Source organism: Lissotriton helveticus, chromosome 3_2, assembly GCF_964261635.1.
Source record: "Lissotriton helveticus chromosome 3_2, aLisHel1.1, whole genome shotgun sequence".
NCBI classification, from domain to species: domain Eukaryota; kingdom Metazoa; phylum Chordata; class Amphibia; order Caudata; family Salamandridae; genus Lissotriton; species Lissotriton helveticus.
In genome coordinates this window covers 487,273,949-487,295,952 of record NC_136062.1, presented here as the reverse complement: position 1 = coordinate 487,295,952, position 22,004 = coordinate 487,273,949, and the positions used below count along the sequence as shown (strand labels likewise).

Below are 22,004 nucleotides of genomic sequence, written 5' to 3'. Positions count from 1 at the left end.
TGCCCTTTCTGTTTCTGGCTTGGGTTCCGGTCGCCTCTGTGGTGGCTGGTTCTTTTTGCTGCTCCTGCCTTTGCTTGCTTGTGGGTTCCCTGTGTGGTTGGGGTTTCCCTGCCTGCTGGTTTGCGCCTTGCCCTCTGGTGCTCTGGTGCCGGTGTCTCTTCTTTTTATGCTTCGGCGGCCTGTTTGGGTTGCCTTCTGCTCCGGCTCTCTGCCCCGTCTGGTGCTGGGTCGTTGTTCCTACTTCTTGGGCCGCTGTGCGGTGGGTCCTGTGGGCTCCCCTCGTTCGGGTTGGCCTGCCGTCCTGTTCTTCCTCGGTGGTCGTGCCTCCTCTGCGGGCTGGCTGTTGTGGCCGCTGCCCTGCTTGGGGATCCTGGTTCTTCCCTTCCGGGTTCCTGGTCCTGTCCCTCCTTTGCCTTGGCTGCGCCTGGTTCCTCTCGTGGGTGCCGTTGGTTCTTTGGGGTGCTCTCTACCCTCTGCCTCTGCTTGGGTAGCTTTGCTGCCTTGGGTCCGGCTGTTCTGCTCCTCCCCGCCTGTGCCTGTTGTCGGGCGGGGTGCGTAGTGGGGGCCTGCTTGGTCCTTCTGGTGCTGTGGCCTTCCCTTTGCTGGCTGTTTCCTGGCGTCCCCTCCTGTGTCTGCTGGGCTGTCTGCCTGGGGCCTCCTGGCGGCTGCAGGGTCCTGTCTTGCCTCCTGTTCTCGGGGTTGGTGTGTTGTTCCCGCGCTCCGCTATCTGCTCGGTGGCTTGGTCTGGCCTGGTGGGTTTCTGCCTGGCGTCCTGGAGCTGCGGGGTGCGCTTGGCTTCTTCCTTTGGTTTTCTTCCCTGCCTCTTCTGGTGATGGTGCGGGGTGGCCGTTGTTGTTGCCTCTCCTGGGCCTGTGGGTTTTTGGCTCGCTGGTTGTCTGCTGGGTCTGCCTCCCGGCCTGTAGGGCTTGCTGGGCGGCATGGCTTCCTCCTGGCCGGTGTTCCGGTTTCTCGGCCCTTTGGGGCGGGGGCTCCGCCTCCCCGTTTCTTCCGGGTCGCTCTGCGCGTCTCCCCGTTGCTTGGCCGTGTGGGTGGCGCGCTGCGGTGGTTGCTGTGGACTGCGTTTGCTTCTGCTTGGCTTTCGGCCGTGGCTTTCTGTGGTGGCCTGTTGCCTTGGGATTCCTCCCTGTTGGCTCCTGTTCTGGGCTGGTCTGCCTTCTGTTTGTGCCTCCTGCTCTGGGTTGCCTGGTTGTGCTCTTTCTGCGGTCCTGGGCTGCCTGGTGGTGTCTCTTCTGGGGGTTTCATGGGTGGCTTGGCGCTTCTTTGCGGGTGCCCTGTCTGCCTGTGGGGTGGCTGGTCCCTGTGTCGTGGGGTTCCGGTTGCTTGTGGGTGTGGTGTGTTCCGGTCTGGTGCTTGTTTCTGGCCGTCACGCTGTTGCCTTCTTGTTTGCCCTTCTTGCCTCTTCTGGGGTTCGTTGGGGCTTCGGCGGGGCTGTTGGCTCCCGGGCCTGTGCTCTGTTGGGGTCTTGCCCTCTTTGTCCTTCCCTTGTTTTGGGTTGGTTCTGCGGGTTGCTTTGGCTTCGGCTTTGGCTTCCTGTCTGTTTCCTTGGTTGCGGCTTTTCGCCGTGCGGGGTTCGTCCCCTGTGCTTGCCCTGCATTGGGTCTTGCCGGGCTGTGGGATGTGGTTTGCTTGTGCTTTCCTCCCTGGCTGCGGTTGCTTCTGTGAGGTCCTCTGGGGTGGTTTTGCCTCTGTCTCTCTGGCCTCTGGGTTTCTGCCCGGTCCTTTGCTTGGGATGTTTGGGGTCTTTGTGCCTGGCCCTTTTCTGGTTTGGCTTGGCTTGGCTGTGGTTGTTGTGTCCTTCGTGGTTCCCTTGCTGTTGTCTTGGGTCCTCCGGGTCCTTGGCCCGTCCGGTTGCGCTCCTGCTTTGGTGTTCAGGTTTGCCTTCTTCGGGCTGTTGATTCCTGCTCCCGTTTCCTCCGCTTTGGCTGGAGTTCTGTTTTGGGGTTCCTGGGGTTCCTTCGGTTCCCTTTCCTCTTTTTCCGGGTCTCTTTGTCCTGGTTGGTTGCCCTTGTTGGTTCTTCCTGCTCGGGTTTCCTGGAGGTGCTGGTTCCCTTTGCCTTGTGTCCTCGTCTTGCGGGGCCTGGTGGCTTGGCTTCCTGGGGTTTGCTCTTCGTTCCCTGGTGTCTGGGGTTTCTCTCTTTCCCTGGCCTTGGGCTCGGTCTTGCCTTCCGGGTCGGGTTCTGGTGGGCTTCCGCTGTTCTTCTTGTTGGGCCTTTGGTTCCTCTGGTCCGCTTGTCTCCTGCCTGTTCGGGCGTGGGTTGTCTTCTTCGGCCCGTTTCTGGTTTTTTGGCCTGGTGATTCTTGGCCTTTCTCTTTGTTTGGCCTCTCTTCTGCTGTTGTCCCCTTGCCTGTGGCGGATTGGGCTGTGCTCTCCCTGTCGCTGATTGGCTGTCGGGTGTTCCTGCGGTGGGCTGGTTGGCCTCTGTGGTGGCCGGTCTGGTCGTCTGGCTGTGCGCCCTTGCTCTTGTTGGGTGTCTGCTGGTCTGGTGGGGGTCCCTCTTGTCGGGGGCTCTGCCTGGGGTTTCCCCGGTTCTTCCTTTTTCCCTTCTGCGGTTGCTGCCTTGGTGTGGTTTCCTGGGTTGGCTTCTGTTGGGTTGGGAAGGCCGGCTTTTTCTGCTTTGGTATTTCTCCATAAGTTCTGAATGGGCCGAGGACATAAGGGACCTGGGGGTAATGCTCTATTACTTACCGGTAATCTTCATTACTCCTGGTCCCGTTGTCCTCGGCCCATTCATGCGCCCCTCCCTCCCTCCCGGGCGGCCGGCCTTCCTGTCTGAGCTTGTTTGTACAGGAGGGCTGCTGGGTAGATCCTACCTTTATACTCCCGGGGGGAGGGGCAGTAGGGATATCCCAGCATTCCTCTTGTTTTTATTTTCTGTCTGGAAGATGATTATCTCCATAAGTTCTGAATGGGCCGAGGACAACGGGACCAGGAGTAATGAAGATTACCGGTAAGTAATAGAGCATTCACAAGCCTCGGCGTCTTCAACCAAAATGACAGTAATGTTCTTTTTCCAGGCTTTGGTTGTGTTGGGAATAAAATAAAACCATAGCGCCGACTCTGAAGGCTGTGAAGCGAGGAGGCGCTTCGAGTCTCGGTGGAGGCGCTTCGAGTCTCGGCGGAGGCGCTTTGAGTCTCGGCGGAGACGCTTCGAGTCTCGGAGGAGGCGCTTCGAGTCTCGGTGGAGGCCGTTATACAACTGCCGCTCACGTAAAGCGCCTCGATACTTCGAAGGAGATAGCGCTATACAAGCGCGTGCACTGGTATGGAGTGCGGGGTAAAAGTAAAACAACAAGTATACCAACAAATAGAAAGTATGGATGGGCTGTAAGCCTCTTTTGTTTTTATGTATATATATAGTGCCCACACCATCAGTGCTTACTTCGCCCTGCGCGCATACACTTACATACCAAGGAAACCATGAGACATATTTGTGGGAAAGCAGTGGTGCAGGTTTATTCGCGTACAACACGGTGTGGCTCACTGGTTAGAGGTGGCAGACCTGTAAGCAGAGAACGGCCCGGGACCAGGGTTCAATTCCCGACGCGGCAGGGTCTTGGACCAGGGTCAATGGACTCGATAATTCTCGCCTCAGTGCCTACTCTAACCAGGGAACACACTCGGTAACTCTGGGCATTAAGCTTGCCTCATCTCCACAACGGCCCCCCACAGATGCCGGGGATGCCTGGTTTCACCCTGGAGATACCCAGAAAGGGACCATCTCACAGGGAAAACCAGGACGGGTTCCCCAGTGGTCTACAGCGCCAGGACACTCGGGTAGAGTAACAGTGCGCTTTACAAGTATCCCACATTTACATTTACATTTACTGATAGGTGGGTCATCTTACAGGCGATCCAATGCAGCAGCCTCTCGCTGACCCGCATGCCCAAGGAGCCATCTTGCACGGCGAGTCGATGCTCAGACGGTGCAGTCATTATCACTTTATTTTGTTAGACTCCCGCCCCCCCTGTCAGGGCGGGAGATGAGGCACACCCCCGGTCGGTTCAGGCCCCCCGACCGCCCGAAGGACTAACGGGGCGCCGACGCTGTTTCCTGGAACCCCCTCGGCTCCAGGTTCTTGGCTCGGGCACCCTACTGTGCCAGGCAGAGGTATTTAGACTGTATCCTTCTGCCGCAGAGGTACCCCTACTGTCCATCTGCTTCCAGATCGCCCTGTACTCCGCCACAGCTCTAGAGGAGGCTTCCGTCGATGACAGAGCCCCCCACCCACCTATCTACCTTATGACACTGTTTTGTGCACCTCTATCATGGTCCCCTTTTGTTACATGCACATCTATCGTAGTCCCCTTTGCCACACCACTATGGCGATATCTTAAACGTTCTTAGGACACGCCCTTAGTTCCATAAGCCGCACCTCATTTGGGGATTGCGTGGACACGCCCTTAGTTACAGAAGCCGCACCTGAGATGCGTAGGTACAGGTAGAAAAGACACCTTCGTACACAGGGTGCTGTACTTGTTTGAGCCTCAAAGTGCCTTATTACATACTGGATACCCAGTTGTCGCATGGTAACGCCCCATCTGAACCTGCACGCACTTAATTATGCTACGAGGGTAGGTCCCAATCACACAGGACAGGTTACCCAACATTGCTCTCGCCACCTTGGGACCTGAATAACCCATAATCCACGCACTTAATTATGCTACAAGGGTAGGTCCCACTAACACAGAACTGGTTACCACAACATTGCTCTCGCCACCTTGGGACCTGAATAACCCATGATCCACTGACTCAGGGCGCCCTCTTAATATGTACCTGGCCCAGGGCCCTCCCCTTTTGTGAATGACCCACTGAACCATCTGTTTCTAGTGGTTTGCCTGTATTAAATTAAGCGCTATGAAAAGTAACGCAATTCTGCACCGGTGATACATGTTCTTGAATATGTTTCCCAATTTAGAAGGACCAAGTTCATTCTGCCATTGCTGCTTTACACTCACTGACTATGGGATGGTGGTGACGCATATGATATTCATGTATAGGCATGGGCACTCCACGGGGGCCTAATCCAACTCTTCAAAGATGGGTAACGCGAGTATTATGCTATAGACATGTTATTGGCAGTTAGAGAATACTGCTCATATAGGCTTCCCGGCGCCTGAAGCGCCTGTCCACGGTCAACCGTGACAATCATACCAGAGATTGTTTACACAGAGCAACTCCCAACTCTCTTTTAACAATGAGAGTATCACCTTCCATTTGCCAATTGTTATCATTCCCTGACCCCTGAATACTGTTACATATAATTTGTGGGGGAACGCACTGCATAGAACAAAATAAGTAATAATATATTCCCCATCCCTATTGCACTAGCTATCAAACAGTAGCACGGAGATGCATGGTCTGGCTTCTGTTTCTGTTGCTAGTAACGATCACCTCGTTTGTGTGACGGTCCCCAACTGCGGTTTACGCGAGAAACCGTTTTCTTTACTGACCAATCTCCGTGAAACCCGTAATCTCCTGGTCCGAATGTTGTTATATTTCGGGAAGCAGCCCTCAACGTGCTATGACATCAACTTGGAGAGCAGTTACTCATACCTAGCTACACGGGGCTTGACATGTCAGGCTGCAGCATTGTGCATTGGTCTATGAATAGCGTGCACTTTTACCCGTAGGCGTCAGCGCTCTACACAATATGACCCGTTGTATTACCACAGGACGTGCTTAGCTCCAGTTCCAAATGAAAGTTAAATAGGCTGGTAGCAGGCTGTGTTATAACATAGGCGCATGCTCAGCTTCGGGCGTCTGGCGTTAACTTAATTAACAGACTAGCACATTTTTGAGCGAATTTAGGTCCCTTGAAAACCATTGGGAATCATAAGAATTCTGAGAGAATTGTTTTCATACTAGCCTGAAGACCGTGTCCCATTACCGTCAGAACATCTCGCCCTTACCAGCCCTCGGTAGGGCGGTACACTCAACACTTTGCTCCAACCTGACTCCCTGCATCATAAGAATTCTGAGAGAATTGTTTTCATACTAGCCTGAAGACCGTGTCCCATTACCGTCGGAACATCTCGCCCTTCCCAGCCCTCGGTAGGGCGGTACACTCAACACTTTGTTCCAACCTGACTCCCTGCATCGATCATGCGAGGGCGTGCGCGACCATTAGTTAGGCCGCATTCGCAGGGCATGCTCGAATGGGAAGGCACCCACACCCTTCACGATCGGACTACTGTGATTTCCATACGAGCATCCGGTAGACACCACAATGCGGCATTCAAACTACCTCGCGTGCCATCAGAGTTACAAGTCCCCCCGTGCTAACGTGTCCAGAGTACACTCCCGTGGTTCCATTCATTGTACACAGCGCATGCCAGTAATTCTCACCCGAGGGTGGGGCAAGGCCTCGCGTTAAGCAGTGCTTACGTTACATACAGTATCCTATCTACTGGACCCCATATCCGGCAACGGCCCTCACACGAGTGACCCTCCCTCAATAATAACCACTATCATCCCCACTGCAACGCCTGACTTTTATTTAGTTATTAATTCTTGTCGCATGTGATCTTATGTGGCGCGATCCTTACTCGAACGTATTCTACTGCACTCGATTACGTATCCCCACTGCATCGCACGACTTTTATTTTGTTATTACTTCTTATTATATATCGCAATCTTTCCTCGACCGTAGTCTACTGCACTCAATTACGTCCGACGTCACGATGATACCCGTTATCATCCCCACCGCACAGCACGGCTTTCCCTTTTATCTATTGCTATTGCACGCCATTTTATATAGCGCGACCTCTTCCCAACGTGGAGGCATGCAGATCGTTCTAGAGGACTGCTTTAATGCCTACTGCGGGTATTAGCAGGAAAATGTTCCAGCTTGTTGAGATAAGACATGGAGGACCAGACATTATCTTTGCCACTGCTTGTCTATAAATGGAATTTGGTATTCGTTTTAGAAGAAGACAGAGACATGACCTCTTTAAAGAGTTTGGCAGCATGTGCGCCTGCTAATTTATTTGCCGCAGATCACTAAAATTGTTCCATTGATCGAATTTCCGAATGCGAGCGATAATCCTGTCTAGTTTCGACAGGTCAGAGGTCACAGCACGACATAGCTGCAGCAGAGACATCATCAGATAGATCAGTATTACTATAAACGCTTAGCAAAGTTTGGCTTAAAAGCGAGCACGCTGCAGGCTCTTAGGGTTATGCTATTTTATTTTGAGGGCAACGAAAGTTCCTGCAGATGGGGAAAGTGCTGGATACACGTTCAAATGGACGCTAAGGCCTTGAATATGGGTTAGGCGTAATGAATTACCGAATGCCTGGGTAAAGTATTCGTACATTTAACGGCCCCCGCGTTGTTTGCGCTACCCATCGCACACCGTAATTATCCCATAAGAAAATTAATGTATGCGGTAATTAACTCACTTATATGTATCACAGAAGTGGTGTTTCTGCACTGCCTGCTGCTTATTCCTTGATATTTCACCCATACAAGTTATCAAGATGGGAAACAATCATCCCGTGAATTGTGTCTTTAGGCCATGCCTTAGTTGCTTCAGCTGCAATGTCCGAGGCATTCGAAACATTGGGGGGATGAACAGCGCGCGCTTCCCACAGGCGCATAACCAAGGGGGGGGTTGGGCCGAAGGACAGGTAATGGCGGTCGCATTTATGGCGCCAACACAGTCCCCCCGCCAATGCAACATGATCGCCCATAGTTCGGACCGGTAATGGCGGTCGCATTTATGGCGCCAACACAGTTCAAGGCCGCCTAGCGCATAAACCTTCAAGCATCGACCAAAACTATGTAGAGGCAGCGGCGGTTTGGTGCCAGTAGCGCCGTGAATGGCTTTCGGGACACGCACAGAACGCAGAAGACAACGGGCCACAAGGGCAGCCAGGTGAACTGCAAAGGCTATGTTGGTGCCAATAGCCCAGATAAATCTAGTTACACAACCAGCTTAATGAATCCACCAAACGTTGTAAATCACATACTAAACAGAGCAAATAACTGGTATCATCTGGCAACTGTTTCACACGCATGTGCAGGAGGAGCTGTGCATGGATGGATGGGTGGATAAATGGATAATCAAACAGATAAAGTGACCAACTAAGCCAACCCATCTACGGAATGTGAAAACCCCTCTGCAAATATCCAGGGATCCCTTCATTATCTACGACTATTCCACAGAGGTATCAGAACTTTTATGTCACCTAGCGAGTGGTCGCTAGGAAATGAAATAAATCACATGCCCGACTTATGACTATCTGTGTCGTTGTTACCATATCCGAGCGATAAAAGAAGGGCGCTTTTAATATGCTCAAACTATATAGTGAATGTAGTTAATTTGGGTAAATGCCAACATTGCAAATACAATAAGAACATAATACTGTGTGATATACCTCAGGGCATCCTTTGCCCAACCGTAATATAATGACATACTTATGTCAGTATATTATATACCTTCGTATTAGTTTCCTTTTTTAATGAGGACGGCGATGCAAGAGTCACTGGTGCTTCCGGGAGAGCCGCACATCCAGCGGGCCCAGATATGAAACTCTGCAGAAACCGGCCCCGAGAGAGGGCCCTCTGTGTGTTTGTGAAAATGATAAAATTACAGGAGACAGCCATGAAAAGACTGGGGTTTTACTGAAAAGACTGGGGTTTTACTGAAAAGACTGGGGTTTTACTGAAAAGACTGGGGTTTTACTGTAAAATGCACCGCTTCGCTCTGAAAGGTATCAGGAAACTAGTGCCAACGCTACAATTCTGCAGTACTGGGACCGGCTTTCGGTGGCAGGATTATTTGTAATTAGGACCTGCCAGCTTTCTGCCTTCCGAGGGCTCCGAATGGGGCTGTGTCGTAGGCTACAGCAACTCGGTCCTCACGGGACAACAGCGAAGCGCAGCACCTCTGTGGCTGCGCGGGTTTTACTGATATGCTAATCGGCAGGTGAACCGGGACCAATGAATGTGTGGTGCTTTCCGGAGCCTCCTCATTCAGTACCGGTTTTGTGGCAAGACTAGGAAATCCACTTTGTCGCTAGCAGCAGTAAAGAGAAGGCAGTGCTTTGTGATTCCCAAAGCCGCCCGACCATGATGGTGCAGTTGCATGTGCTTGTTAAACAGCAGATACGTGTATAAAGCTGTAGGCGCCCCTATCAAAAAATGGAAAACGCTGTTCCCTCTGAATTTATAAAAGATCAGGGCGCTAAGGGAGCTCGGTGAAGCCTCTGAGCGCTATCGTGTCCAATCAGACATTCGCTCAATATGACACACGAGTTGGATCCTAGCAGGTCTGAACTAACAGAACAACTTCCGGCTACAACCACCTACCATGAATTCTCCCGGCGGAATCGGGGCACGCGGCCACCGTTGAACTTAAATGCGCGGGCTTTACTGCATAGCGCAGCACCTCTGTGGCTGCGCGGGCTTTAATGATATGCTAATCGGCAGGTGAACCAGGACCAATGACTGTGTGGTGCTTTCCAGAGCCTCCTCATTGGCAATCGAGACCAACATTTATTTATGGCACTTGTGCCCGTTTTGTAATTGAGGTAATGAGGTCGCAGCATTTTGCTACCCTGAGGCGAATGTGCCAGACGCTATTTGGCGGTGCTAGAGCGCCTCGTATACCTCCCAACGGAAGTGAAACGAGAGACAACGAGCAAGATTGTAAATAAACCTCTTAATGTGATATTGTACGCCAAAGCGATCGGCATGTGTACTAAAAACGGGAAAGCGGGGTCATGCCGATAAAACGTGTATTTAGGTATTTGTTTTTCGACTGATGCGTGCAGCGTTTCAGCTGCCTCGCAGCGCTGGTTTTAATTCTGTGTCAATGACAACAATCACCAGCACAACGGACACCGCCCGGCTGTCGTGGGGCAGCCCTTGCGTGGATTGGCAAGTTAAATAAAGCGCCAATGAATTCACAGCCACGTCCAGGATGAACCGGGATTTTCTCTGCAGCGCTATCTCCCAAAACTCGTATGCCAGTTACTCGATCAACGAGACACCGTTTGTAACTGCCCAATTGAGACGCCACCCGTGAGCAGGGATGTGTCTTCCATAAGGAACCTTGCGGAGGCAGGAAACTACATTTCTTTTGTTTATTTAAAACAGAGACCTACTAACTATGAATACTTGTTTGATTAATAAATTCATCACAATTGTGGACATGCAGCAAATAAAACGTAAGTCAGACAGTTGCTAAAACGTCTGGGGCAAGAGAAAAGAGCTTAACTGAGTTTCCGTATCCTCCTGCTCTTTTAAAAGCAAACCTAAATGCGGCCATTTTTACACTGATTTATGGAAAAACACTTCAATCTGGTAGCACAGGACATCCATTTCAAACAAAATTCGCTAGTGGAAAAAAGGGGGGGTGCTCGCAGGTTATCGGGTTTACCCGGGTTAACCAGTTCGCATACAATCCCCATTGACTCGTTCGTTATGCACGGCCGTTGCACCGGAGCTGCCTGTTCCGCAAAATTCACTGCTACAGAAAGGCACACCTCTGATCTAACGCGAACCAAAGGGTCTATCGATTTTGGCATGGTAACGTAGGGTTTAGGAGCTTCCCGCCTCCCCACAGCCCCCTCATTTTACTAATCGAGTTGCACCGGCATTAGGTAACTCGGTTCTAGATTTTTTGCTAGCATAATAACTGCCACAGCCTATCCAACGCTGCGCCCTCTACCGCATCATTATTCGGTCATGAAGCGTCCACCACCGCATCATTTCCTGACCATTTTACAGCATACGGCATCAGGCCTATTTAGGTCACTGAAGCGCAACCGCAGGCACAGATGTGACACCATCCCAAGGCTCGAACCGTGGTCTCCCCTCCCTGTATTACGGCCCCCGGATATCTGAGCATTAACGAAGCTGCCTGGTTTAGGCAGGAAATGGCGAAGCCGATTTCCGATAAGGAAGGACCCACCCCGACTTCCCCGCACGGAACTGGCAGCACCGCGCAAATCCGACTGGAAACACCTAAAACTTTGCCTGTACAGGGCCTTCTCTGCCCTGGGCCTAATTGGCCCGTGTTCATTTTCCCGTCTACTCATCTAGCCAGGCTAGGCCATGATACCGTCCCCCTCAGCCCGCCCCCGTCGACCAGGAAGGAGCCCGCAGGCCCAGGAACCCTGTCGGCAGCCGCAGACCACAGGAGCAGACTCAATGCCTGGACACCCCTCCCGCACTCCGCGGCTGCACACAGGCCCCCCCGGCACCCGACTCCTTACATGGCGAGATGGACGGCTGCAACCTGACGCGCTTCTCCTCCTCGTTGCCTCCCATCACGCACTCGGCCCACCGGCCTCTGCTCCTAGCTCCGGACGAGGGAATTCGGGAATTTAAAAGTTTAAAACTATACAAGGGGATGGGAGGGAGACTCTTCTGGGAGGCCGCCTTACAGCGCAGAGCAGCCACGGCGCGGGAGAGAAAGGCCGAGCTGCTGTCTTGTTTTCGTCTGTCAGATTCCTTCTGACAGTGGTGAGTTTTTGGATACCGAGGCAGTAGCCTCATTACTCCACAATCATTTTGAATTTTTTTAGTCGCTGTTTAGATTGTCTTATTGATGTGTGACGCTTTGTCACAGTTGAGGTTGCATCACATGGTCATCTCAGTGATGGGCCGCGGGTAGCGGTCGATTGAGTATGCAGAATTGTCAGCATGTTTCCTCAGAGGGTCTTGTCTTTGTCCATCAAATTCCTTCTGATAGTGTTGAGTTTTGGTTGCTTGCCGAGGCTGTTATGCCATCTGGCAGCGGTGGGTTTTGTGTACCTGCCGGCGTTTGCCTTCAAGCAGTGCTGAGTTTTTGGATGCTGCGTTTCTGTTTCAGTTTCGCAAGGTTAGCGCTTCAATGGGACGCGGGTAGCGGTCAAATGGGTTTGTAGAGATGTCTGCGAGTTTCCTGATCAGTGGGTTTTCCTTTTGATCTAATCCTGTGTAGAATTTCCTGTTGAGTTTGAGGAGATGGTCGTCCAACATCTCAATCCCTAAGTCTCTGTGGAGGTCTGCTGTTCGTGTGAACATAGGTGCACCTGCTGCAATCCGTAAGGCCTTGTTCTGTACTTTCTGTAGGTCCATCCGAAGCTGTGGGCGGCAGCCACTCCAAACTGGCGAAGCGTATGTCATAGTTGGTCGAATTATTGCAGTGACTACTCGCACCTTGCTCTGCATGGGCATCGACTTAGTCTTCAGGAGTGGGTATAATGCAGCCAGTTTGGATGCTGCTTTCTGGCAGGTCTTCTCTATGTGGTTTCTCCAGCTGAGTTTAGAGTCCAGAGTCACCCCCAGGTAGGAGCTGCTGTTTTCCCATTTGACCTCGTCCCCGTTGAGGAGGATCTGTGGGTGTTTCCTGTTCTGCTTCCTGGTAAATAATGTTGCAGTGGTTTTGCCCGTGTTCAAGGTGATCTGCCAGTCGCTGTACCATTCGGAGAGTCTGCAGAGCGATGTCTCCAGGTTCTTAGCCACTTCCTTGTCGCTGAAGGATTGAGAGATGACCGCAACATCATCTGCGTATAGGGCAAGATCAGTCTTCTTCAGGTCCGTGGGGATGTCGTTTGTGAATATGTTGAAGAGGAATGGTCCTAGGATTGATCCCTGAGGCACTCCAGCAAGAATTGGGCGTGGCGATGAGCATTCTTCTCGCACTGCCACGTGAAAGGTCCGCTTTGTCAGGTAGCTGGACAGTAGCTTGACCAGGTAGCTGGGAAACTGGAGCTTGATAAGTTTATAAAGCAGTCCCTCGTGCCATACTCGGTCAAATGCTTTGGCTACATCCAGAAAGACTACTCCGGTAGACTTGTTGATGTTGAAACCATGGCTGATGATGTCCACAACTCTGAGGAGTTGGTGATTGGTTGAGTGATCTTTCCGGAACCCAAACTGTTCTTTAGCAAGGAGGTTGTTGCTTGTCGCAAAGTCCACGAGACGGGCGTGGATGACTTTTTCAAAGAGTTTTGATAGGCCAGATAGCAGACTTATGGGGCGGTAATTTGCAGGGTCTCGCAGTGGTTTCCCAGCCTTGGGGAATACGACGACTCTTGCTTCTTTCCAGGTGTTTGGGAAATACTGGTGCTGCATGCATGCGTTAAATATCTCAGCAAGGTGATCCACTGCAGTATCTGGTAGCATCTTGATGGCTTGGTTGACTATTCTGTCCTTCCCTGGTGCCTTGCCGTTTTTTAGTGTTTTTGCCAGGGCCAGTAATTCGCCCATTGAGCATTCCTCAATGTGTGCAGTTTCTGTTTCTGGTGGGTGCTCCCGGTGATGCTTGGCGACCTCTTGCTCTACTTCTGTTGCCAGTTTGCTTGCCTGGTTGGGCCTGAATGATGCCTCCAGCGTGTCAGCGAAGACCTCAGCCTTATCCCTGCTGCTGCATGCCAGGTGAGTCGTCCCTTGTATCGGTGGGTTTGGTTCCTTCTTCCCAGTCAGGCGGCGGGTCATTCTCCATAGAGAGTTATCTGAGTCCTTTAGGTTAGCTGTAGCTGCTTCCCATTTTTCGCCTCTGTGCTGGCTTATTTGCATCTTCAGCTGTCTTGTCAGTTCATTATACTTCTTCAGCAGGTCGGGGGTGCAGTTCCTTTGCCACTCTCTGCGGGCTCTGTTCTTGGCAGCTATTGACTGCTTGATGCCCTTCGGGAGATCGTAGATAGAGCATCGTTGTAGTTTCTGCTCTGGAATGCTGCGCTCAATAGCTGTGTGGATTGAAGCTGTGAAGTGGTGAATCGCCTGGTCAATGTCTTCAGTGCTTCGCAGGGGACCAGGGACCAGTGTCTCCTCCAGGCATCTCTTGTATAGGCACCAGTCCGCCTTCTTGAAGTTGTGCCTGATGCCCTGCTGCTGGTCTTCAAGTACGTCTCCAACTGTGATCAACACTGGGTTGTGGTCGGATGTCAGCGCTGTTAGGGTTTCAAGCTCCATAGACTGGGAGAGATTCTTCATGACCACAATGTCCAGAACATCCGGTTTATGCAGTGCAGAGCCTGGATAGTGTGTTGGTTGAGTCGGGCCGGCCACTACAAAGTCCTTCTTCTTTGAGTGGGCAAGTAGGGCGTGTCCTTTGCTGTTTCCCGTCCGAGAGTTCCAGCATTTGTGCTTGGCATTAAGGTCACCTCCAATTATTGTTGGGATGCTGGGGTCCAGTAAAGCATCCAGGTCCTTTGGGCTTAGCTTGCCTGGGGGTGAGTAGGCGGCGATCAGCCGCAGCGGGCCTGCAGATGTCTGGATCTGTATGCCAGTTGCTTCAATGCTCCCAACTGGTGGTAGAGAGATCTCGTGGTGCTTCACTTTTGTGCTGACGATCACCGCTGTTCCTCCGCCCTTGGCTCCAGTGGTGCGATCTGTGCGGTATACCCTGTGGTTTGCTAGGGTAAGCTTCTGGCTTCCTTGGAGATGAGTCTCAGAGATAAGCGCCACACTCACGTCCTTAGTTTCCATCAGATGTAGGAGTTCGTCAGTTTTCTTCTGAATGCTGTTAGCATTCCACATCATGAAGAGAGAGTTTCTTTTAGTTTTTGCTGCCATTGGAGTTGCTTTCTTCACCTGGGAAAAGTCCGGCGATGATATTCGCCACCATTGTCACCACGGGGTGGATGTCCATGTCTGCGACGACTTTCGCAATCTTCACAATGAGTTCCTGCCAGTTGATGGTTGAGCCTATTCCACAGGATGGTCCCGGTGCGGTTGTTGGAGGTGGGCTGGTTGAGCCTGTTCCACAGGATGGTCCCGGTGCGGATGTTGAAGGTGAGCTGACTTGTTTCGGTACCATGACGTCCGCGTATGTCCTTCCATCCACGTGTGCATCTCTACTGTCGTCGGTTGTATTGGGGGTTGGGATCCTGTGTTCCAATGCAGGTCTGCGGTTGTAGGTCTTCCTTTGACGCTGGTCTGGTGCTGATGATTGTTGGGAAGACCTTTGTGGTTGTGGGGGTGGCTTGCGGTGTTCAACCTTCTTTGCATTCTGTAGGTAGGGACAGCCGCGATAGCTCGCTGGGTGGGGTCCTGCGCAGTTGGCACACTTTGCTGGTTCGGTTTCCCGGTTCCTTGTGCATTGGGTGGAGGTGTGTTCGCCTCCGCAGCGTACACACTTTGGCTTCTGTTGGCAGAAAGCAGAGGTGTGCCCCAGGCGCTGGCAGTTGTAGCACATGTCCTCGTTTCCCTCTAGGTGCTTCTGTGGTTACGATGCAGCCGCAGAGCCGTGTGACTGCTGAGAGGTCCGCTGGTTTCCCGTCGTGGCTTGCTGACAGGGTTACGACAAAGAGGGGAAATTTCTTGCTCTTGTCTGCTGGAGAGGCAATCTGTGCGATATTTTTGACTGGAAGCCCGCGTTCAGCTAAGTCCCCAGTGATGTGCTCAAGTGATGCATTTGCTGGGAGTCCCCGTATTACAAAGCGCTGGGCTTTTGCAGTGGTCATTGGAAAGGTGTAATACTCCATTTTCTGTTCGGTGAGTGTGCTGGTCACGCTCCTGTAGTCTTCAGGGGTGGTGAGCATAATCTTGGCGTGGTCTTGCCTGGGCTTGATCGTGTAGGGGGAGTCGCAGTGTTCATCCAGCATCTCCACGAGGTCCTTGTGTGTGGGTAAGTTCTTCAGGATGATGGGGGGGATCCGTAGTCTTTTTGTGGGACCTGGAGAGGTCCCTGGTTCAGCTGCCCCGTGGTCCTGAGGGTTGGCGTCGCAGTCCTGGGTAATTTGGAGAGCCTGATAGCGGTTTGAGGTTGAAATTGTAGGACTGATGAGAGGTGGGCGGGCAAGCTTTGCATGTTTTTCCGGCGAGCTTGGAATTGAGTCGCGTCCCTTTCTTTTTGCCTGAATGCGCCATTCCGTGTCGTCTCCGGTGTTGCAGGGTTGAGTCCCGGCGTCTGCATCCATGGTTGGTGCTGCTTGGTGGGGGGGCTGTGGGTCGCCTTGGGTAGACATAGGGTAGTAGCTATGGGGCTTCTACGGGTATAGTAACACTAAGTTTTTTGCTAAGAAAAACCTGAAATTCACAAACAGTGTTGCTAGGGAGTCGCAAGATCCAGAATATCTAAAGGTCAATTGATGCAAAACCACAGTCTCAGAATCAGCTGTTGTAAAATCACAAAAGCAAACAATGCAGGAGAATAGCACAGCGTATAGCAGGTCAGAAAGCGCAGGTAGCAAATGATGCAAAACCACAGGTTCAGTAAATGCAAGTTCACAAATGCAGGAAATGCAATAGAATATTACAAATACTAAACAATGCAAGGGAATAGCACAGCGTTTAGCAGAGGCGCAGGGAAGAAACGATGCGAAAACCACAAATTCAGTTAATACAAGGTCACAATTGCGAGCAATGCAGTAGAATATGATAGTGTTTACCAGGTTAAAAAGCACAGAATCAAATCACAAGTGCAGTTTTAGCAGGTACTCACTGTTTTGTTGAACCCCGGCAATCCAGCGGCGATTCTCCGGAAGACAGCACGCCCCACGGCAGGAACAGTCAGTCCAGGTGGATGGGTCTGGGGGAGGGTCTGGGGGAAGCCCTTGGTATTCTCAGGCAGTCAGCCTGCTTGCCTGCCCCCCTCTCTGGTGCGCAGCCTGGCCCCGGTCAAGCCAGGGAGACGCAGGCCCAGCACCCAAGAGGAGCTAGCTGTGAAATGGGGCTAGCTCTTCTCCTTCCCCTCCTTGGTGCGCAGCCTGGCCCCGGTCAAGCCAGGGAACGCAGGCCCAGCACCTTAGAGGAGTGGGGAGAGAGAGCGTGGAGCGAGGGAGAGAGAGGCCCTAATCAGGTGCTGCCATCAGCTGGAGCTTCCCCTCCTTGGAGCGCAGCCTGGCCCCGGACAAGCCAGGGAACGCAGGCCCAGCACCTTGGAGGAGCAGGCAGGCAGCGAGGCGCGAGGGCGGGGGGGGGGGGAGAGCCCTAATCAGCTGCTGCTCATCGTCACGATCTGAAACTGATCCGATTGGAAGTGAACTGAACTGAAGTGAAGTCTGAAGACAAAAAAAAAAAAAAAAAAAAATCAGAAAGGCCGAGCCTAGCTGCTGGCCAGGTATATACTTGGAAGCGCCCTCCCCCGTCCACAACGAGCCCTCCCCATTGGCTGATGGCCGGGGGGCGGCACCGGGGGGCGCGCTGCAGGCTGCGCTTGCCAGATGTGTGGGACTAGGGCGCTGTCCCCCCATACTCCCCTTCGTGTCGTGGTGCCAGCGGCATATTTTCTTAAATACAAAAGAGTTTGCAAGCTCAGCGCAGGCGAAACCTAGCAAGTCCAAAGATCCCTTGGACAGGTGGTGGGTGGGGCTAGGCCTGGCTGCCAGGCTCTCTCCCAGCAGGAGTCCTGTATCCCTTGAGTCATATGGCTGCCTCTGGGGGTACCCTGGTGTTGTAGTAATAATAATAATAATAATAATAAACTTCTTTATTCGGCTTATTCACAAAGGAAAAACCATAAAAGATACAGTTGATAATACACATTACATTTTTGCGTGAATAAGAAAGAAAAAACACACAGTTTCAGGAAAATTCATAGAAAGAACTGATAAAATAAAAGAGGATTAATTATAAAAAGTTTCATCAGAAATCAGCTCAGAGAATCGTTAATGAGGGCAATTATACGTTTTTCCTGTGCTTCATGATGCATTTTAGAAAATTGCTCACAAAATAACAGACATTTTCAGTTTCCAACATTTGGAGTCTAAGAGGAGCGGGCCTGCATTGTCTCAGTCCCCAGCTCCTCAGTATTGGTAGTAACCAGATTTTTCTATGCGGTTGATGAAATTTGCAAAGCATAATCACATGTAGATTGGATTGTATTGATACGTCATCACACGGACAGGGTGGGAGAGTAGTTTCCCAACAGTTTTTCAATGGAAACGTAACCAATCTAAAAAAAGTGTTTAGCCTGAATCTAGTTATTAGCATTCTTTCATATGTTGATAATTGAAGTGACAGATACGGATGGATGCCATGGGCTATTTGTACCATATTCGCATGGACTACCGCAGTTTTTAATGATTCAGATGCCAATCTTAGAGACTCCAAGTGTCTTAGTGCTAATTGTTTGAGGTCTCTCTTCGAGATATCCGTTATAGATTCTGGTTCAAGGAAATAGTTCTCAAGCCCTAGATCCTTGAAGAAATCTCTTATATATGTAAGCCATTTTACTTTAGAGGATTTGTCGAGGGCCATCGAGTCAGCAATGATGGACTGGGTCAGCGTGTTTTTTTCAGATGTCCAAATGCGCCGCCACAGCATCAGTGGTTCAGTTTTAATTAAGTCCTCTATATACGGTATTCCTAATTCCAGGTGCATGGCATAGGTAGAGGTACCTTTCTGGGTGGCTAGGAGAAATCTAAGGAAAACGTTTTCAGCCTTCTGGATGGAGCTAGTGTCGGTGTATCCCCAGACTCCCGCACCATATAGGGCGATAGCCTGGCATTTGGCATTATAAATTTTCAATAGCTCCACTGGGGGCCTTTTTCCTAATCTCTGAGAGAAGCTCGTCAGAGCGGCTATTGATCTCTTAAGGAGATGACCCCTTGTATCTACTGCTGGCTTCCATGTCAGTTGATCATCTATCATGATGCCCAGGTAGGGGTATTGGGGGGTAACCTCCAGCTTTTGGTTATCGAGGTAGATGGCCTTTGTTCTTTTCTTCCCCCTGCCTGCTGTCATGACAAAAGTTTTCTTCACATTCACCCGCAAATCCAGGTTGCCCATGAAAGTCGTATACCTATTCAATGAGAGCTGAAGCTCGCGTGGTGTGCGCGCCAGAATGACGGCGTCATCCGCGTAGAGCAGGGCTGGAATCAGGCGCTGATTTATGCGTGGGAGATCCTGAGCCCCCCTCAACATCTCCCCCTCCAGGCCATTAGTATAGAGTGAGAAGAGGAAGGGGGCCAGGACACATCCCTGCCTGACTCCACGCCCTACGCTAAACGGGGCTGTCAACTCGCCATTCAGGCCAAATCGCACTCTGGCCGTTGCACCGGAATAGAGTTTCCTCAAAAAATCCAAAAGAGATGGTTCTACTCCCAATTGGCGTAGGACCGTCCACAGTTTTGCGTGCGATACACAGTCAAACGCTGCGGAGAGGTCGACAAAGACCATGTAGATCTTCGTTGCTTTGGCCTGTGTGTATTTTCCCATTATTAAAGTGAGATTGAGGACCTGTTCCACTGTTCCGAAACCCTCACGGAAGCCAAACTGGATATCAGAAATAATGCCTCGATCCTCACTCCACTGCTGGAGACGCTCTAGGATAACTCTCCCCACTACTTTCCCGAGCGAGTCCAGCAGTGAGATGGGACGATAACACTTCACGTCTTGGCGGTCCCCTTTTTTAAAGATCGGGACCATTATTGACTTGGTCCAGGAACTTAAAACTCCCTCATTCGTCGCCGCCATGCACACTCTTGTTATAATGGGGGCCCAGAGATCTAGGTTATTTTTAAAAAAGTCCACTGGGACCCCGTCAGGGCCTGGAGCTTTACCCGATTTGCTTTTCTGCAATGCTTCCAAAAGGTCAGAAATATCAAACAGAAGCGGGATGGGGTACTGTGCTTTTGGGAGCAGTAAGTCTGTGGGTGAACTACTTTTAAAGATCTTAGAAAAGTGTGCAACCCATGTGTGCTCATCTATGGCAACTTCTATTCTGGGGGTGCCAGTGTCAGAAAGATATGGGGTTCTGACTGTACGCCAGAAGAGCTCACTATTTTTTGATACAGCACTGTTGTGAAGATCGTCCCAGAGTTTCTGCTTTAATTGTGCAATTCTCAATTTTCTTTCACCTATGTATTGACGCCTTGGGAGTTGAATTTGGGCTGCATCCCTCGGTTTGTTATGGATCGCCGATTTTAGTTTGGTTAGAGCGGTTGTGCAATTATGGGTAAACCACCCTTTCTTTTCAGGGTGATTTGTTATGGGTTTTGACGAGAGTAAATCCTTGATGAACTTTAAAATTTTATTGAAGTTCGTTAGGACTTCCTCATAACTTGAAGAGAGATCCAGACATTTTAAAATGTTTGGATATGCCTGGATTATCAGTTTTTTTGTAATGATAGTAGGATTAATTTTCCCCCATTTGATTGTGTAACCGTTCTGTTTACCGATCTCTATTTTATTCTGTGCGAGCATATTTACTATGGCCGAGTTTTGGGGTTTGAGCTCAGGTAAATAGAGATTAATCCTTACGGCTGAGTGGTCGCTGAGAGAATTGCCAATGATCCGAAAATCCTTAGCTATGCCTACCAGGCCGGAAGATAAAAAAATATAATCTACTGTTGTATGGTAGCCTCTACCCACATAGGTTGGATTGAGTGAATTAGAGACTGCGTTACGATGGTTAACAATTTGCAGGTCCAAGTCCGAGAGGATGGCATTTAGAGCGTTTCCCGCTTTATTGTGTGTGAAGTGTACTAATGGGGCCTCGAATTCATCCACCATCCCACAGCAGAGAGGGTTGGTCGTTAAACATGGATGGAGATTGAAATCTCCTCCCCATATTAAATGGGTTACCCCCTGACTAATTCTCCATTGATATGATTGTTTTAATCTCTTGTGTGCGTTACTAAGGAGATTTATGAATTGGTCTTCATCAAGGTTATTATAAAGATTGGTTAAGAAGATGGTCTCCTTGTTGGCAAAGGAGAGAGAGAGGATTTGATAGTTAGAATTCTGAAAAACTCTCGCCACTTTTAGGTGGGGTAAAGTGTTCGCTATGTAGGTTACTAACCCACCTTTGGGTCTTCCCATTATACTACTTACTGCTGGAACAAAGTAGGTTTTGTAACCTTGTAGGTGCAGCTCTTCTATTGACCAAGTCTCCTGGAGACAGATTATTTGATAGGGTTTTAGAAAGTTTTGTGCGGTCCCGTCCTCGATTTTGGAGCGCAGACCTGCTATATTCCAATAGAGTATAGAAATCAGGGGTCTCACAGCTTGTAATTGTGCTGCTGTGGATACAACTTCGGCTTCCGTGGGTTCCGAAGAGATATTTAGGTTCCTGGAGGGGGAGAGTACAAGCGAGTTGGTGGGTGCACTTTCGTTTGATGGTCAATCGACCATTTAAAGTCCACTATATCTATTAAACAACGGGATCTTATGCCATGGGTCCCACCGGGACTGGTCTCTAATCACCGGCCTTTGTTAGTATGGTCTCCTATCTGCCCAGCCTCCCCCTGATGACGTGGTCCTACTGTATGCCAGGAATAATCTGGGTCATAAAGTCTGGGGGGGCCGAAATATCTGGGATTCGATAAATCATCCTGTCGGGAGACTGGAACAGCCCAAGGAGGCTCTTGTTCCTGGGGAGGTCCGTTTATTTGCCTAAAAGGATAGAAAAAAGAAAGTGACTTAATTTTAATGCCTCCGTTTGAGGCGATGTCTTCCCAGGAGCAAATATAATCTACTATACGTGGGTCCTCAAAAGTGATCACTATGCAGTCCCCTAGGATCGTTTTTCTAGTGTTACCCACCCATGGAACCCTGGAAACAGATCTAATCCTTCCATGCCAGGTTGAAGGGATCGGTCGATTGGTCTGCAGCCAATGCTGTGCCTTGTTTGTTAGAGACCAGCCAGGTTCCGAGTTATGATCTGTTAGCTCAGGAACGCCGGCCATGACCACTACGTACGGTGAAGCCTCAGGTGAAAAGTCTGCTGGAGCTCTAGTCTGCCCTAAATTTTTGGCAGCGTTTCTCCTGGGCCTGACGGACGATGGATTTGGAGCTGAAGTCTGAGTGACCAAGGTAGATGATTTATTTGTAGTTTTATTGGCGGTTTTATTAGTGGTTTTGTTAGATGCCTCAATATTTGGGGCGGGTGTAATTAGTGGTCCTGGCGAAGCCTGTAAGGTAGTGTTTGTTGAAATACTAAGTATAGTCGGTGTAGTAGTTGAATGTGGTGTATTCAGTGGATTCGGTGTATTGTTAGTGGCGGGTACACTGGGGATTGTTATCTGAAGTGTCTTCTTTTGGGGATTTGACAAATTCGGGTTTACGTTTGTTGTCTTTATGGGGTGTGGTTTTTTAGT

General features: G+C 50.6%; 1 protein-coding gene across 2 annotated transcripts in view; it reads right to left on the bottom strand.

Annotated features, from left to right (window-relative positions):
* The window catches only part of LOC144826085 (para-nitrobenzyl esterase-like), a 370,560-nt gene that overhangs the window by 344,619 nt on the left and 3,937 nt on the right, over positions 1-22,004 (bottom strand). The window contains exon 1 of one of the 2 annotated variants that reach the window (XM_078684442.1): positions 16,406-16,959. The exons of the other annotated variant lie outside the window; for it this stretch is intronic. The gene's annotated coding sequence lies outside the window, so the exon portion shown is untranslated. Of the gene's footprint in view, positions 1-16,405; positions 16,960-22,004 lie in introns of those variants that run through there. 2 annotated transcript variants of the gene reach the window in all.